Consider the following 16,074-nt stretch of genomic DNA (forward strand, 5'->3'; position numbering starts at 1 on the left):
TCCAACTCTTCTTGACCTTATTTGGAATTTTTCTGGCACAGATAATGGAGTGGTAATGCATTTCCTTCTCCAGCTCATTTTACATGAGGAAACTGAGGCAAACAGATAAGTGACATGGCCAAGGTTACACAGTGAGGAAGTATCTGAGACTAAATTTGAACTCAGGAAGAGGAATCTTCTAGACTCCAGGCCCAGCATTCTTCCTCTGGACTATCTAGATGCCTAAATGCTAAACAGGCTGCACCATAACATAGTGATTTCCCCAAAATACCTCTTTTGAAGTTTTTCAACAAGAGAATGATGACAACTTATCAGGTACATTGTTACAGAGATTCCTTTTTAGTTTTGGATTGGATTAGATGGCTATGAGATTCTTTCCAACTCTAAAATTCTGTGATTCTGTGAAAACTGATTTTAAATTTTAAGTTCATCTAGAAGGGTGATCATTTTCATCAGTGGAAAAAGGAAGTAAGGAGCAAAAAAAGGAACTGTAACGTGGAGGGAGAGAAGGGCATTAATAATGAGTTTATAAGTTTTTCCTACTTCATAGTTTTGTCTTGGCTGCTTGAAAAGGAAAGTGAAACATCATTATCCTTCTCCACAACATCTGTCAACTCAAAAGAAGGTGTTGACTAGTCAGGCTTATTGCCTTAGATTGTTTTTGCTATGAGTCTTGTGAATAGCTTGTCAACTTAGAAATCTGACAGTGGTGTTTTCTTCATGGAAAAAAATCCAAGTAATTCAAAGACTAAAGAGCAAAGCTGAAGTAACAAAACATAAGAAAATATATTTTCTGACTATTCAGAGAAGAAAACAATGAGCATAGAGTCACAAACCACTTGTCACCATAGTATGAAACAGCAAATCTGTATAACAAATTGACATTTAGGTGAACTTTATGATTATGAATAATGTTAAAAAGTAAATTAACTTAAGTCTTTTTTATATGTGTGCTTATCATACATTTAAAATTTGAATATTTTACATGGTTTCCCCCTGGTTGTTTATTTGGTATAAAGGCCAGAAGTGCAAATGATGTGGGGAAGGGTAGAGAGGAATCAGAATGCAGAAGAGCATGAAAAAGAGAAAAATAATGCTATTCTTATAGGTCTTGGAAAAAATGAATCAAAAACTATGGTGCACTTTATTTTTGTTTTGTCACATGCTCTTGCCTCATCATCACATGGAAATGTGCTTCCACATTCTCTCCTAAAGAACTATTAGAGAGAGGCAGCATGAGTAGAGGACAGAGTTGGTTTTGGAGGCAGAAAACCTAGAGTCTGTGTGCCTCTTGCACATACAGACTATGTGACCCCAGGAAGTCATTTCGCCTTTCCGTGATCCAAGAAACTCCTAAAGACTCTAAGTTGAAAAACAAGTGGCTGATCTATTCTAGTCGAGTATGTTTTCTCTCTACACCCATGAATTCATAAGTTCAGAGAAAATAAAAGGAACTCTAAGCACTGAGGATCAAATTTATTGATTGTGGGAAAGGACCTGGCACAATGGTGATTTAAGATGGAAAACTAATTATTATAAATTGGAAATTATTTCTCAAATAAAAGGGAAGTCAGCAGAGTTAAATTTATAAAAAGGCAGATGTTCATCAACTGGGAAGAAGTTCAACAAATCATGGCATATGAATGTAATGGAATATTACTGTGTAGTAAAGAAATAACAACATATGATGAATGTATATCTGAAGTAAAGCAAGATTTACATGAACTAATTCAGACAAGTAAGCAGAGGCAAAAAGCAATTAATTTATTTTAATCTCTTACTTTCTGTCTTAGAATCAAATTGGTTCCAAGGCAGAAGAGCAATAAGGGCTAGGCAGTGGAGATGAAGTGATTTTCCTAGGGTCACACAGCTAAACTAGGAAGTTTCTGAGGTCATATTTGAACTCAGGACCACCTATCTCCAGGTCTGATTCACAAACCACTGAGCAACCCCTCCAAAAGCAATTTATACAGTGACTACAGCAATGCATGTAGAAAGAATAATAAGCACAAAACAATAAAAATGAAGATTTCAAAATTCAATATGTATGGTTCTAAAGACGAACAATGAGAAGACTCTTCCCCTCTCTCCTTTGAAAAGGTGTGGAAAAAAATTAATCTATTTTTTACAGGTGTGAGGTACTCAGTGGTAGCAAACATTTTCAATTTTTTTTCAATTTATTCATCAGTTTTGTTGATTTTTTTTTCTCTTCTTCCTTTTCCTTTAAAAAATTGTTATGTGGGATAACTCTTTGGAAGGAAAAGAAGATGAAGATTCAGGTAGAAATTCAGGTAATATAAGCACACCCCCCCCACATCAATAAAAATTATTTTTAAAAAATCCATTCTTACCAGAAAAGGCTTATTTAAAGATAGCCATTCTTTAGAGCAGGGGTCTCTAAACTTTTTACACAGGGGGCTAGTTCACTGTCCCTCAGACTGTTGGAGGGCCGGACTATTAAAAAAACCTATGAATAAATCTGTATACCACTGTCTGGGATAGCGGAGGCTGCAGCTCTGGCTGTGATGGGCCTTTGTCACACCTTACACAGGCCCATCACCGCCACCACTATACTGGGCAGCAGTATACACAGTGCGGAATCCCCTCCCCCAGATCGCCGTTCACCATGCTGACGTCTTCCATTGTGCAGCCACATAATCCTTTGCATGGCGCCTCGTTCTCGTTCAGATACTCTCAGAGCAAGGCGCCACACAAAGGATTGTGTCACCGGAAGTAGTGCTGTACATGAGCGATGCCTCGCTTTGTGGCATCGCTACATACAGTGCTCCTCTCACCGACCACCAATCAAAGAGGTGCCCCGTCTGGAAGTGCGGTGGGGGCCAGATAAATGGCCTCAGGGGGCCACATGTGGCCTGCAGGCCATAGTTTGGGGACCCCTGCTTTAGAGTCACTTCTTAGCTGCCATCCCATAATTATTAAAGAATGGCACACTAATAATATTAGTACATTTCTCCATTTTCTAGTATCTACTTACTCTGTTGGTTCCCAATTTTCATTTCCATCCAGAAGGGAAGAGAGGTAGGTCAGATGAGAGAGGCACACATAGTAAACCTTTATCTAGTTCTGCCATGAGATGGTCTGAAGTATGTATTTTCTGATAGGGCTTTGGCTGCAGTCCTCACTCTTTAAGAATAAAACATTAAATGATAAACACAGTGATTTAGTTTCAGTCACACTTACTCCCCCAAAGTAGCCAGCTTTAGTAAAACAACATAAGTTTATTAAGTGCCTACTAAGAGCAAAGCACAATCTTTTTTGTAACTGCAGAATTGTGAATCTTACAGGAAACTTTAATATTCTTAATTTTTATAGATGAACTATCTCCAAGTCTGGCTGACAGAGTATTTGGCCATTATCTTTGCTGAAATTAAGATATATACTTGCCCAACACTAATAATGATAGTGCATAAATTTAAACAAAGATTCATGCTTTTCTGTATATATCATATTTGTCATTTTAAAAAATAGCACAGTAGTATTCCACTGGATAGATAGGTGGCGCAACACATAGAATGCTGGGTCTGAAGTCAGGAAGACTCATTTGCCTGTGTTCCAATTTGGACTTAGACACTTACTAGCTGTGTGACCTTGGCCAAATAATTTAGCCCTGTCTGCTTCAGTTTTCTCATCTGTAAAATGAGTTGGAGAAGGACATGGAAAAGCACTCCAGTACCTTTGCCATGAAAATATCAAATGGGGATCATGAGTCAGACACGACTGACAAATTACTGAAAAAAATAAAGTAACATATATATGTTCTATCAGTATAAAAATAAAAATGCTCAATGGACAAAGTCTTGAAATTTAGTACCCAGTCATAATCACAGAAATACAAGAGGCACATATACATGAAAAACAGCAATAGTGAGCATTTATATAGCACTTGCAGGTGCTAGGCACTATGCTAAATTCTTTTACAAATATTATCTTATTTTTATCCTTAAGACAACTTTGTAAGGTAGATGCTATTATTATTTCCATTTTATAGTTGCAGAAACTGAGGCAAGTGAAGTTTAATTAACTTGTCTAAGTCACACATCTCCTAAGTGTCTGAGGTTGAACTTGAATTCAGGTCTTCCTGATTTCAGGACCAGAGCTCTATGCATGATATCACTTGGCTGCCTACTGGATAGACAGCTAGAAATAGAGAGATAGACATGTGGTACATGCATACACATATATAAATATAACCACTATGTATGCATGTACAAGTAACATACATGATTCATAGACAGAAAAGTATGAACTTGCAAAAGATATGTAAGTAGTGGAATAGGTGGGACAGCATCAGTTTATAATATGCAGTTCATTTGTAACTGATATTTATGTCTGGAATTTTCCAAATATTTATACTCTGAAATTTCCCTTTCCCACAAATTGAAAGTGGGAAAAAAATAACAAAATGCTTTTCCTCTCTAACAACACCCTTATTTTTTCCATATTTGGGAAAAAAAAACTGATTGATTATGTTGGTAGAGACTTATTTGATGTGCTTTGTTTTTGCCAAGAAAGACGGATTTGCATCTAGTTGGGTAGAGGGCAATGAGCATGAGCTTCTCAGTACTATCCTACAACAGACAGACAGACAGACACACACACACACACACACACACACACACACACCCTCGCTCCCTACCTTTCACCACTCCATCTACCTCCTTATCTTTACCTCCCTCTTACCTCACCTGGGTGAGAGGTACAGGACAATCAGAGCCCTCACTATCCTTGCAACCTTGTGAGAAGTTTCAGGGATTCTCAAGCAATGATCAGGTGCTGTAGAAATTGTCTGGTCTTTCTATCCTTAAGCCAAAGACATAACTCCTCAACCTGAAATTTGAAGAGAAAGAAAATCTTTATTGGATTATTCACATGTTTACTGAGCGTCTCCTATGTGCTAAGAACTAAACAGAATAAGCAAGAAATATGTATGATTGCTAATGTGGGTTGGTGTGAACAGGCCCCCAAAGTAAAAGAAGTGAGTAGGGTGTGAAAGCATGAGAACCACAGGGACAGATACAGATTGTGACAACCAAAGCAGGTTACTGAATTGAGTAAAGAAAAAAGAAAATCCAAATAGAAGACACCTGGGTTAAAACCATAAAAAAGCTGGACAAGAGTTTACAAAGCTATTTAGGTCACTGTTGAGACAAGTTGTGGAGTGACAAGTTGTGTCAGACTGTGCCTTCCTCTTGAAGGGGCTCAAGGACATGGTAGGCATATGCAACAACAGCCTCTTAAAGGAGTCACAGTAGGGAAACCCAAAGTTTTTTTTTTTCTGCCCAATAATAGCAGGTGACAATTATATTAAAAATCTAGAAGAAAACTGGATCTGATATTTTTCAAAGATATTTCTAGTGTTTGAGTTCTTAATCAGTAATAGAAGTGATTATAAAAGAGTAAATAAGGGGGAGCTAAGTAACACCTATCCTGATACTTGGTATTGATTCTAAGATGGGGCAGGATTTTTTAAAGGGAAAATACAATATTTATGACATTAAATTGAAATCTTTTCCATGAACAAAATCAATACAACTAGGACAAAAAGAAAGGAGGTAGGGAAAAAAATCTTTATATCAAATATCTCTGAAAAGGGTCTGTTATCCCTTATGTAAAGGCAACTAAGTTAACTATGTAAGACTAAAAGAAACACTAAAATGCAAATGGTAAAAAAAAACTATAAAATTCTCAAAAGAATGGCAAAATATTAATGATCATGTAAAAGAATGCTCCAAATCATTAATTATAAGAAAAACTTTACAACAAAACAATTCTAAGGTTTCACAAACATCCAATAAATTATCAAAGATGACAAATGTTGGGAATCACAACTGGAGGGATTGTGTAATGATGGATACTGTTCCTGCTTTTTTAGCAAGATTTCTGTTCTTGCGTTTTTAGCATTGCTCTTGCTAAATCCCTATAACAATACCTAAGTATTCTTGTTGGTAGAATTATAAATTGGCTTAACCATTCTGAAAAGCACTTAAAATAATTTGAAGAAAGTGACTAAAATGTTCATACCATTTAACCAGAGATTCTGTGACTGAACTTTTTATCCCAAGAATGTTAATAATTTTTAAATGCCTTAAACAAAAAAAATTATAACTTTTGCACTTTTTGTGCAAATAACAGCACTTTTTTTAGCATCAACAAAATAGAAACAAAGAAATTGCCCATCTCTTGGTAAGTAGCTAAAAAAACTAAATATGGCACTTAAATAAAATGGAATATTATTATTCTGTAAAAATCAGTGAATAGGGGAGAAGTCGAGATAATTATAAACTTGTATAAAATGAAGCAAGCAGAACCATGAAAACAACATATACCACGACTACAACAATGTAAATAGTAATAATAACAGCTTAAAAATAATAATAATAACCAAGCTTGAAAAGAAAAGAAATATGAGAAGTCTCCCTGAACCCCATTGTAGAGCTGGGAAATTATGAATGTGATACCCTGCATATACTACATACTTTTTTGAACATGTTGAGTTAGTTTTGCTGAAAAATTTTTGGAGTTCTTTTCTAGTGTTTATTTTAAGGGATAACTGTTCTCTGGGAGGGATACATTGAGAAATGTGAGTAATATAAAAACAAAAGATCACACTACAAATTTGTTTTGAAATAATGGCTGATATTTATATAGAGTTTAACAATTTATAAAGCTCTTTAAACACCATTATTTTACTTGTTCCATTCAACAACCCTGCAAGGTATAAATATTATACCCTTTTCACAGAAGGGAAGGTTAAGTGACTTGGCAAATAGCATAGCGATTTTAAGTGGAAAAGCCAGAATTCAAACCAGGTGTCCTCAACCTCAAATTGATAAGCTGTCCACTCCTCATATTCCCCAATTAGATACAAAATAGTCTTAGAGAAGAGGCTTTTTTTTATTTGCTGCCCAGTTCCTTAATCAAATGAGCCTTCCAGGTTGTAGAGTTGGTATTTATAAAATTAATTTAGTTGACTTTGCCCCATTCTAAAAACAAACTCCAATCTAGAGTAATTAACTTAATCCTCCCTTAAATCTGTGTTCAAATGCTTTCTAGGAACAGATTTATCAATTTAGCATTTAAACTGGCTTTCTACTCAACCCTCTAAGCTTACATAGTTTCTTATAAGGGGAAAATATATTTTTCATATGATAACAAATCCAGAGTGTTCCTATATCTGACAAAATGCAAATAACTTGTGAAGCATGTATTTTCCTATTGGACTTGGTCCTTATGCTCTTTTAGAATTATACAATTACAGAACTAAAGCAAAGTGATTTAGTACTAGTATCACATTTCATTCTCCTCTATACCTCAAAAGCCAACTTCAGCAACTAATACACATTTATTAAGCAATCACACTGTAGAAGTCTAAGCTAATGAGAGATAGTCAACATCTGGTTAGCTGGTTAGCACCTAGGTGTAAAAACAGGGTTCAATAAGGAACAAAAATGCCTCCAGAGGATCAGAGAGTGGGAAGGAATCTCCTAAATCATCTAGTCCAACCTCATTTTTTTTAAAATGAGAAAATAGCCCAGAAAAACTAAGTGCTTGCACCTAGGTGGTAAATGAGAAAGCCAGGATTAGAATCTAGGTTCTCTGATTCTAAATCCAGTGTATTTCCTACAGCCCCATCCTGCCTCTTGCATACCAAAATCTTCACCTCTTAAGTATGACAGAAATGTCACTTGAGAAATTTCAGTAAAAGCATGAATGTTAAAATTTGATTACAATTAATTTTGACACGAATTACAAATGACTGGTACAAGTACAGAAGCAAATTAGGCCCAAAAGTTCATAATCTTTCACTATTTCCATATTTCCTAATAGCCTTGAGAATTCAGGGGTGTGCTGATGGAATATTAAATTTTCAATATGAGTGTTTGTACCTCAGAAAAAGGAAATCACTATAAATCAGGGCTTGACTTGTTTTGTTGTTTTTCTAGTCCAAATAAAGAGTTCAAGCAGATTAAACTTAAAAGTACATCTTATGTACTATTTTTTTTTGGAAAGCCTCATTATTAAACATTGATCAGCAACATCTTTAGAGTACCTCAAGCTGAACATGAGTGAAGAAAATGAGGAAAGTTTATAAAGTATTTATGCTATGAGATGGATAAACATGGAATTTAGAGATTGATTTCTAAAATGATGTTGGCTAAATTGACTTAATAAATTGGTCTCTGGAGATTACAGTCATTGTCATGAGCAATTGCTGGAAAGTCATGTCCATTTGAGGAACTGAGACAAAGAACAGTGTTATGTAGGAAGGAAATATCTGATCACCAGAGTCACTGACCTTATCACTGAGGGCTACTTTTCAATTCTTCATTAAAACCATAAACTGCTGAATAAACTTTTAAACAACTCTCAGATATTTTGTCTCTGATTCCTCTTAAGAATGTGTTTGTAGACAATGATCACATTTTTCCCCTGTGATGCTCTGATATTGTAGAATATGGAAGAACTCTAACTTAGCCAGCAGCAATCCAGATATTGTGTTAATAGGGCTACAGTGGTGGGAATCCAAAAGTCTGGTTTCCTCACAGGAAATGTGTGAAGGCAAAAGCTGATATGGAGAAGAGAAATGCATATTTATCAAGTAGATCATATAAAACATAGCAGTAACATGAGATCTCTGTGGTAAGGAAACTTGAAATAACCCAGAAAACTATTTGAAATATCTGAAAAGGGCAATCAAGACTTTGCAAGTTTTTTTTAATTGGCTTAATATGAAAAACAAGTCAACATAAACAGTCTAGTTCTTAGAGTATCACAAACATAAAAATAACATCCAACACCCCAAAAAGGCATAACTTTTAATGCAAAAAGCTGTGGCCAGGATGTGATTACTTTATGGTTGGAACAATGAGAACGTAAAAGTTGACTTTAAAGGACAAAATATATACCAATACATGCATATTAATAATAAAGTCACAACTTTTCAGAACTCAGTTTCTTCATTCATAAAATGGTAATAATATAAAGTAATTCACAAGATTGTGGTGAGGATTACATGAGATAATCATACATAAAAGTACCTTGCAAGTGTTAGAACCCTATGTTATGCATATTAGTATAGGCATATATTTATATACTTCTTTATGACAAATTCAGCTTTAATACATTTTTAAAGAAGCACACCAGGATTATTTACTTGGGAAGTTCTAATTGTTAGGATCACAAAAAAAGGTCACACTGATAAGGACTCTAATGATTTTTTTTTTCACTCATTTTGGTATTTTTTTTCCAAGTTATGTGTTACTGGCACAAGATCACAGGATCACAGACTTCAAGCTGGGAGTAGTTTTGGAGACTAGTCCAAAGCCTTCATTTTACAGATAGACCAGAACTAAAGACCAGAAAAGTGGACTAATTTGCCCAAGGTCAGGATTTTAATTGAGGTTAAGTTCTATGTACTCATACCTAATTACCACATACCACAATGTAGTGGAAAGATCACTGTAGCCTGGAAGTCAAAAGATCTGGATCTCAGTCTTGTCTTCTACATTTGCTAGTTACAGGATAAGTCACATATAGGCAAATTTCTTAAGCTCTCACTTTAACCATATCAACATAAAATGGGAAATTCAACAACTGCTTTACATACACAACAGGACTACTGTAAAGAGAATACTTTGTACATTTCAACAATGCTGTGTATGTATGTGTATAATTAAACCATTATTATTACTGAAATAAAAGAAGCTTTTTCTAAAGCAAAACTTTATTTCCCTGACATACAATTAATTCTTCCTGTCTCTAAGAGATCCTGCATACTACATATTGTCAGGACTAGTTTTCCAAAGCAAAACTAATGCATGTAGGCAGGGAATATTTCCCTCAGCTCTTCATGTCGATTCCAATTGTTTCAAATGCCACAAAGCACATTCCATACTGAGTAGTACTAACTTTAATTCAAGATATGATGTTTCTTTTCCATTGAAGTTCCTACATGATTATTTTCTTTGTTCTAAACTGATAACCATTTCCCCATATTTGATTAAGAAAAATAAATCAAGTACAGGAGGTCTAGGACACTGTTTTTCATCTACTCTTGTGATTTACCAAAGGAGAAAAAGTGTGGGAAGGAAAAGGAAAAAGGAAATTTTTAAATAAAGGAAAATCCTACAAGACTGAGTACTTCTCCTCTTTCCCCTTATACCTTTAACCCTCCTATTCACTGTATTAAGTAAGTTCCCCTTTGTTTATTCAACAAATCATTACAATTATAACCAGTTTAATAAGGAAGAACTTGAACTCTATATAGCTGTCCTTGCAATCCATGTGTGTGGTCCATTTCACAGCCTATTTCCAGGACTTTTTCAGTTGACTATTCTATCCTTATCTTAGGACCTCACAATTTGTCTAACAATAAGTCACTCCTTTTCTGACTGCTGTATGTGTACTGCTACTTCCCAATCCACATTTATATTTAAAGTTGTGCCTCACTGTATACTTGAAGGATTTCTTATGCCCATTACAACTGAGATTCCTCTCCAAATTACCTCCTTTTTATAGAAGCTGCCCAGCCATCCTTTTCTACATGCCCTGTTAGGAGCATTCCATGTTCAAAGAACACATTATTACATCTAATACATAAAACCTAAAGAGCAATAAAAGGATTAGTCAAGAGGGGAAAACATTTGGGGGGCTATTTAACCTATCTTCAAATATATTAAGTACTATATTATAAAAAAATTCTGTTAAGTTCTAAAGAACAGAACTAATTTTAGATTCATCTAAAATTAGATTCATCTATCTGATTGCATTTTCTTCTGCACATGGCACCACCATTCATTCATTCTTTTTTTTTAAAAAACCCTTACCTTCCATCTTGGAGTCAATACTGTGTGTTGGCTCCAAGGCAGAACAGTGCTAAGGGCTAGGCAATGGGGGTCAAGTGACTTGCCCAGGGTCACACAGCTGGGAAATGTCTGAGCCCAGATTTGAACCTAGGACCTCCCGTCTCTAGGCTTGGCTCTCAATCCACTGAGCTACCCAGCTCCCCCCCCCCCCTTCATTTTTTCATTCTCTCATGTCTGTAACTTTGATTCTTTCTTCTCCCTTCACCTCTTATATGCATTCAAGTTACCAAAATCTGTCTATTCTATATTCATAACATTTCTAATATATGTCCTCTCCTTTTACTTCTGGTATCACCCTTGTTCAAATTAAATAATGTATATAGAGTACTTTATAAAACCAAAAACACATGACTGGTAGTAGTAGTTGTCATCATCACTGTCCATCATCATTGCCATCACTACCATCATCTCAGATCTGCTTCATCACTATCCTAGACTAATGGAATATATTCTTCAAAGGACTTCGTGCTTCCACTTATTCTATCCTCAATCTGTTTATACCACTGCAAGAAGACCCTTTCTTTGCATTGATCTGATCATATCATTCTTATACTCAAAACACTTCAATGGCTCACCAATGCTTCCCACATAAAAAAGTTCAAACTCCTTTTCTCAGCACTCAAGATCCTCTACAACCTGGTACTAACTTGTACACAACTTTGGCACAACACCAACTTTTCCACTTTATCTTTATCTTATATTACGTATTTCAATGTCTATGCTTCTGCCAAACTGATTTTTACAAATGTCAGAATCTCAGAGGTGGAAGGTACCAAGAGGTCTATCACAAAACCTCATGAATTACCTATATATCATCTTCAATAAGTAAGCAGGAATCACTCCCCACAAATACTGTCCATGACATTTTGGGAAATCTCTGCCCTCTCATGCCTTCATGCCTTTATTCAATTGTTTCTTATATATGTAATGCCCTCTATCTCCCAAGTTACCTGTTGAACTCTGTTTCCATCCCTTTGAAGATCAATTCAAAGACTATCTCCTCTATAAAACTTTCTGTAATTCCCCTGATTGGTGACTATGGTCCCCCTGGATCTCATGTGATCTTTATTACATGTGAGGTGACCTTGAACAAATTACTTCCTTTTTCTGTCTCATTTTCCTCATCTTCAAAATAAAAGAGTTTAGCCAGGATCATAGATATAGAGCAGGAAAAGATCTCAGAGGACAATTAGTCCAACCTCTTCATTTTACAGCTGAGGAAAGTGTGTAGTACAAGTAGTAAGTATAAGAGGGAGGACTAGAAACCAGATCCTCTAATTTTAGCACCACTGTATCACACTGCCTCCCTAAAGGACACCTAAGGTCCCTTCCATTAGGTAAGATGATACTGGATAATATTGTCACCTATGTTATTATATTCCCACTAAACTGTGAGTTCATTGTACAGGGCAGATCCCATTTATCTAAACTTTGTATCTCTTCCAGCACTTAAAATATTGCTTTGCACACAATAAACACATAATAAATATTTGCTTAAGAATCTGGAGAATATTATACAAAGTAACAGAAATATATGTACAATGAAAAACTGGGAAGGACTAAACTATCATTGTCAATGCAAGGTTCCAAGATAGTCCCAAGGGCTACCCACAACCAAAGAAGGAGTCTGATTATAGATCAAAGCATGCCATCTTTCACTTTATTTCCTTAATGAGTTTTCTCTTCTGAGTATAATGTCTTCATTCATATCTTAAGGAATATGGATATATGTATTGCATGCCAGCACTGATATAACCTAAGTCAAACTATTTACTGCCTTGGGGTGGGAGGTGGGGAGGAGAGAGGTAGAGAATCTGAATCACAAAATGTCAGATAATAATTGCTAAAAATTGTTTCAACAAGTAATGGAAGTTTTTCTTTAATTTAGAAAAATAAATGTTTGCTTATTTGATTTGTTGCTAATCATTGGAAAGAATCACAGAATTCAGAAATGGACCCTTTTTTTGCAGACATAATAAAATTTATTTCAATTCCATGCATTATGGTAGCTACAAGTATAATCATATGAAAATAAAGGATAATCATTTTGCTTTGTCCATACAATGTAGCCTTATAATTGAAATGAATGGGAGATTAGTCCAACCATTTCATTTTATAGATGAAGAAATAGGAAGTAACTTTGTATTTCAGTAACCAACTACTCTGGTTCCAAATTCAAAGCTCTTTTCTGGGTATGACATTTTCTCTTTAAAATGATTTTTTAGCAATACAAAGAATAATTTTCTTATTTAGAGCTGTCCAACATGAAACAGGCTGCTTTGTGAGACTCCTCATCAGCAGAAGTGGTCAAGCATAGTCTGGATGCTCCCCTAATAAGGACGTTGTGAGGATTCCTACATCATATGGGAAATTCTATCAGACGACTATTAAGGACTTTGCTGATGCTAAAGTTTAGTGACTCCGCAATTACAATGGTGATCATGTCTAGTTCTATTATGTAGGTAACTTTAATAATATGACCCTGATAAAACCATCTAACAAGCAAATCTGTCACTTGTGGTAGTTCCACTTATGGCTGCTTCGTGTTTGTTTTTGTATCCTCAGACTCAATGCATGATGCCCAGTGCCTAGTATGGATGTAATAAGTATTTGTTGATTGATTGATTGACTCACTGATTGAAACCTCAGTCTAGACCATATTGTATGCCTCCTTGTTTTAGTACTTGAAGCACCACACTCTCAATTACAATAACTGGCTATATGAAAGGTTCCATTGGTGGAAGTAGATTGTATTCATATTTATCATTAAGTCATGAGTGGCCTTAGGAGAATCTTATGTTTCATATAACATATATGTAGCTTGATCTTTTAATATTTTTAGCTGGTAGGAATCTCGGGGAAAAATTGATAATAGATGAGTATGCGTCAACATCTTGGTTTTTAGATCAGAGAAGTGAATAGGGTTTGAACAACAAATCAATAATGCACAATTTGAAGAACTCGGTAGAAAAATGTAAATTAAAAGATCATTTTTCTTTTGAGATACTTTGCAATATGTTGAGGAGGTACTTTACCTTCCATCCCACACAGTTTCGAATCTCCTCTAACATTCACCCTTTCTGTTCAAGTAATTATTAAGAGACTTAACCAAAGATATAGTGGAATAAGGAATAGAGAGAAGAGAGAAAGAAAAGGAAGAGAATCAGAGAGGGAAAATGGAGACAAAGAGGTCCAGGGAAGCCTTCCATCATACGGTAGTGGTTCTTCCCACTCCTATACCTGTTTAAAAGTTTGGGGATGGCTTTGAAAATCCTATATGTTTTCTAGCCAAGTCTCTGCTTCAGGTATGACTGAAAATCTTGAAAGCCTGTGTATGATGAAAAATACAAGTTTGTCTTGTTCTCTTAAAAATTACACAATCCTTATTTTGTATCCTTAATTTTCTCTTCTGAGGGTTATAAAATTCAGATGAGACCCATAAAGACCCATAAAATCCCAAATTCAGAGCCACTAATCAGCATAATCATCAGCATACAACTGGATGACTATCTCACAGAGTTTGGATGAAGTTATTAGCAATCAATAAATATCAATAACTTCCATGTCCAATTTTGTGGATACTATGTAGTATTGCTGTTATTTCACTGTAATGGTGAAAGGAAACAGACTGAACAAAGTACAATCATCTATGAGACAATCAGTCATCAGAGTAGCCATAAGATCTTCCTAAGATTTCTTGGGCATGTGACCACAAGATGGAAGCCTAGACATTTTCTCCAAGCTTCATGAGCTCATAAGCTTCTCCAAAAAAGTAATTATGGCCAAAAGATAAAGCAGTTTCAGCTGTCTCCCTGGTCTAGGGCACTTGGAACCCTACTGAACTAAAATCCCTAATCCTTAATGGACTCACTTGGCACTATCTCTCCTACCACCTACCACAATCCAACTGGGTTACATAAGCCACCCAAGGACTTGCAATAGAATTTAACTCCCCCCTCCAAGCTCTTGCCCAGTGTCACAGAAAACCAAAAGCTAGAAGTTTATCCTGGCTAGAACAGTAGCACGGCAAAGCTCTACCAAGAGTTCAGCCAATGAACTGAGGGACAAAGGAAACTGGGGCAGCACTTAGCACAGTGTCGTCTCTCCCTGAACCTCTTTTTGTTTTTTACAAATATTATATCATTTGATCTTAACAATAACTCTATGCAGTAGGTACTATTAATATCTACATTTTACAGTTGAGAAAACTGCAATAAAAAGAAGTTAAGTGTTTGCCCAGGGTTACACAGCCAGTGAGTTTTTAAGGTCAGTTTTGAACCAAAATCTTCCTGACTCCAGGCACAGCACTCTATTCTACAAGGCATTCATTGCCAAAAGAAAAATAAATCAAAATATGGTGCCAAAAGAAAAATAAATCAAAATATGATGAGGTAGAGGCCCTGTAGATTCTCAAGAGATATAAAACCACTGCAAACTATTCTGATTAAGAGGATCTTCCTGATACTCTCTAAGCAGTCAAATTTATTAAAAACCAAGTCTTTTAGTAATGTTAAATTCTCTTTTAAGGTAGTAGTATAGCTTAAGCTTAATTTAATTTTAAGCACAGCAAAGTTGGTGGCATGGCAGATAGAGCCCTGGGCTTAGGCTCAAGAAGATCTGAGTTCATATCCAGCCTTAGACATTTAACAGATAGGATTCTGAGGACTCCCTCAGCTCAGTGCCAGGCACAAAACAGGCACTATTTAAATGCTTATTGCTTCTTCTCTAAGGGGTTTGTGAAAGTGAACAGTCCTAAAGGCATCTGATCAATCAAACATTTATTAAGCAAGCACTAGGAAAACAAAAAGAAACAAAAGGCCATCTGCCCTCAAGGAGTTAACAATCTAATGGGGGAGACAACATGTCAATAAACAAAGCAAGCTATATCCAGAATAAATGGGAAATAATGAAGAGAGGGAAAACACTGGAATTATGAGGGATTAAGGACGGGTTCTTATAGAAAATGAGACTTTAGTTGAGACTTAAAGGAAGTCAGGGAGAGACAACAAAGGAGAGAGCCTTATTGGCATGGGGACAGCCTGAGGAACCGCTGGTAGCTAGAGATGGAGATTGTTCATGGAAGCGCTAGGAGGCTTGTGTGTCTTAAAAGGCAAGAACACATATGGGGAGTAAGGTGGAAGATGACTAGAAAGGTAGGAAGGGTCTAGGTTAGGAAGGGCTTTGAATG

General features: G+C 35.8%; 1 protein-coding gene across 17 annotated transcripts in view; it reads right to left on the minus strand.

Annotated features, from left to right (window-relative positions):
- The window catches only part of PLAGL1 (PLAG1 like zinc finger 1), a 153,000-nt gene that overhangs the window by 28,972 nt on the left and 107,954 nt on the right, over positions 1-16,074 (minus strand). For 11 of the 17 annotated variants that reach the window (XM_056818890.1, XM_056818889.1, XM_056818895.1 and 8 more), the window contains 2 exons: positions 4,707-4,848; positions 2,996-3,144 (listed from right to left, as the gene is read on the minus strand). The exons of 1 other annotated variant lie outside the window; for it this stretch is intronic. The gene's annotated coding sequence lies outside the window, so the exon portion shown is untranslated. Of the gene's footprint in view, positions 1-2,995; positions 3,145-4,701; positions 4,849-16,074 lie in introns of all 17 variants that reach the window. 5 more of the 17 variants (XM_056818896.1, XM_056818892.1, XM_056818891.1 and 2 more) reach the window with 1 other exon arrangement.

The sequence above is a fragment of the Monodelphis domestica genome, chromosome 2 (assembly GCF_027887165.1).
Source record: "Monodelphis domestica isolate mMonDom1 chromosome 2, mMonDom1.pri, whole genome shotgun sequence".
Taxonomy (NCBI): domain Eukaryota; kingdom Metazoa; phylum Chordata; class Mammalia; order Didelphimorphia; family Didelphidae; genus Monodelphis; species Monodelphis domestica.